Source organism: Neolamprologus multifasciatus, chromosome 4, assembly GCF_963576455.1.
Source record: "Neolamprologus multifasciatus chromosome 4, fNeoMul1.2, whole genome shotgun sequence".
In the NCBI taxonomy this organism is placed as follows: domain Eukaryota; kingdom Metazoa; phylum Chordata; class Actinopteri; order Cichliformes; family Cichlidae; genus Neolamprologus; species Neolamprologus multifasciatus.
This window is the reverse complement of record NC_140442.1, coordinates 11,056,496-11,060,130: the sequence shown is the minus strand read 5'-3', so window position 1 is coordinate 11,060,130 and position 3,635 is coordinate 11,056,496.

The following is a 3,635-nucleotide window of genomic DNA, read 5'->3' as shown; positions in this document are numbered from 1 at the left end:
CCCCCTTACCCCTTCCGCAGTCAACCCCTACGCCCCATCTGAGCAGCCCCGAATTCCAGGAAAACTTGCAGCAAAGTTCTGGCTCGCATTAATCACAGTTCCACTCCCTGTAGAGCACAGAGGGAGATACATCACCCCCTTCCCTTTCTGTGACCCCCTTCAGCTTCACACACCCACCTTTGACTGTTTTGATGCAGCCAAAAGTAGGAGATGAGAACTTCCTCCCGTTTTACCACAACCTCAACAGGTCTCTGTTTCACTTTGAGTATCTCACAAGCTACTGAGATCTTAACAGCCCCATTTGTCACACCACTGTGGTGACAAAGTCATGTAGCGTCAGTCAGTCTCTCTGCTTTATTTACCTGTTAGTTTTTCTGCATGTGGCCGTATTGTCGTTAACTCTTTATTGCACGCAATCCACTACAATGGTGTTAGCCAGGTCCCACGGGTTGCTACCTCCTACCAGTTGTTTTATGGTGAACAAACAAGGCAAAGCGTGACTAAAAATGGGTCCAGATGATCCGCTGGAGGGGAGCTCATGTTGCACAAATTTTACACTTAACTGAAAAGGACATAGCTAGGAAATGTGTGCTGAGAAAATGTTCCATGACACAACACAGTTATGTGAGGAAAGAAAAAAAAACATGTTATGCAACCACTGTTTCACACTGCTAATATAAAAGATTTTTATTGATTGGCCTGTGTTTAAGCCTAAAAGGAGTGTGTGAGTGCAACGCTGCAGCCCAACCCGTTCCAGTGATAGACCTGTCTCTGCATGCCCATTAGATGCAGGCGAACTGAATAATACACAGGATAGTGTTCTCATCTAAAGAACTTATACATCCCACTGGCTGTGTTTCTGGGACAATATGGTCAAGATCTCTGACAGGAATTCGGAGCACAGCTCTCATGAATAGCACATAAACAGAGAACATCCGTAAACAGTTTGAAGGACTCGTTTGGATTTTGTTCCAAGACGGTGGGTGGGAAGGAGGGATTCAGAAAGGGGACTGAGACAGAAGGCCAAGAGAGTGAAGCACTGCAGCTGATATTCCCTCTATTGGGAGGAGCAACATCAAGCTGCCTCTGTTCTCCTTTGGGACGTTCTGCCTGTACAAACAAACCGACCCCGGGCCTCTGGTCTAATGGGAACCAGACCTGCTCGAGGACCAAATCTCCTATTTTTTTTTCTTTCCTTTTCTTCGCTCTCCCTCCCACCCCCACCCCTATCCCCCCCCCCCTCCCCTCTATATTCCCTTCTCTCAACAACCAACGCTCCGTTGACACGCACTCCAGCTGAAGGACGCACTTCAATTATTCTAAACAGACCTGAAAAAATTCCCCTTCCCTTTATCAAGCTTTCCCACACAGCAATTTTACATGACATTCCAAGTTTGTACATCAACGCTGACCTTCTTGATCGTCAAGGAATCAGATTGCAGTGACCTGTACTTATCACCACAGACACACTTTCTCTCACTTTTGCATACTTTCTTTATCACTCTTCCCCATTCCCTCTCTCTGTGTCACATGTGCGCACACAGAGCTTCCCATGCATCTGTTTGCAAAAACGTTAGTCTTTTTGACAGAGTGTGAGTACATTTCTGCACCCAAGTACATGCATAACTAGAGATTTCCACCAAATGACGATAGCATAGGCTTAGAGGCACCAAGGTGATGTGTTGGCTGCTGTATGAAAGAATGTCATCCCTGGCTACAAAGTCTGAATGTTCTCACTGTTAGGGTTCAGAGTTTATCAGTGAATGTCCTCCCAGTCTCACTGGTGTCTCTATCTGAATGTTCTGTTTGACCAAAGTATGAATACTGGCACAGAGTCAGACGGGGAAAAAAAAGGCTCTTAAAACACATAGAGCCTCCACATTGACAGCACATCTGATTCAAAGAGGCCTGATTGTGATACGGCCTGGTGACACTGCTCCTAACAGACATGTGGAGCTGTTTAAATTGCTTCATTTCATCACTATAGTCTCCTTCCTGCAAGATAAGGCTGGGATAAAAATCCAATACTTCCTTCTGTTTTTAATTTTTCTTTTCTATTTAAATCTGCATACGATCTGTAGTCGGGTCACTGACGCCAAGTGCATGGAAAGGCAGATTTATTGACGAGAATGAACCGTGTCTGAAAAACTCACAAACACTGGATATGACTGTTCAGCTCTGTCTTCCTCCCACAAATCTGGGCACAAACCCGTCAATGTCCCTCAGGCAAAGATCGCTGATGAACTGAGCTGTCTTGCTGCCCAGTTCACAGTCATTCAACCCCATCACCCTCACACTCACACATGCGCTCAATCCACACCCTTACATTTGATTTTTGCCCGGTCTTGTGAGCTGGTCTGGGCTTCTCTCTTTCTCCATGGGATTGCTATGGGATTTCTGGCAGTGTTTACTTCTTTGTGCTCTACAAGCCTGGAGCGGCCAAGCCCAGGCAAACACTCACTTCTATGGAAGGGTAGGTTTTTCTGCACTGTCAGCACAAAGTGTTAACAAACGTGTTGCAACTTATGGCTCTGTGGAAGCGTGTAGGAGTCAGAGTTATATACAGGATGTGAAACAAAAACCACTCAGATATTGGGGTCACTTGGAAATGTCCTCATTTACAAAAGAAAACTGAATCGCTTTTCAGCACATATCGGCTCGTGAACCATAAACAGCTATTTTTCAGCAACCATTGTAACATCCTGTGTCATATTCTATCATCACAAGTTTCAGCTGTTGATTACAGAAGCAATCATTTTAGCTACTTTGTGTCTGCAGCGTCTACCTTTGTGGCTTTGAATACAGGCTGAATCAGTGAAAGGAAAAAAAGAACTTTCACCTGAATTGTTGCTTTAACAAATAAGGCCAAAGAATTAACAATTAATTTCATACAACGGTGTATACTGTTCCTTTCACACACAAACAGCTTTAAAACAGAGCAGAGAGAAAAATAGGAGGATCCCATGACAACAAAACATCTGCGATTCTACTTACTAAACATAGCAAGTCTTCTGTTAGCTTTGTTTGATGATAGTCGCATAATGCCAAGGCTAATGTCAGAAACAAATTAATAGATGCTGGCTTTGTGAGCAAAGCTGGAAAAGAAAATATGTATCAGAAAGCAGTTCATAACTGAAAAAAAGATTAAATGAGCAAAAGAACAAGCACCAACAATATATTAAGCCCACCTGCACGATACTGGGTTTTGTGTATCTTCCCCTTGTGCTTCCAAAGCATCTCTCACATGTCAGGACATGGACACAGGACCCCTGAAGGTGTCGTGTAGTGTCTGGCACCATGACTTTGGCAGCAGGTCTGTAGGATACAAGCTGGGGCCTCTGAGGATCAGGCTTGTTCAAACATATCCCTCAGATACTCAATCATATTGAGATCAGGGGGAATTTGGAGGCTACATCAATGCCTAGAGCAATCTGTCATGATGCATGATCTGTTCTTGAGTAGTTTTCTTTGGTAATGTTTAGGTGGGTTGGACATGCCTGCAATGATTTTTACTGTTGTTGCTGTGCCCAGGCTATGATTATCACTTCTCATTTGTATTTGGTAGCGTGCGTTTGTGAGCCTTTGTGATTGGATGATACAGCTCCAGGGCATATTTAATTGGTATGTCATTGATC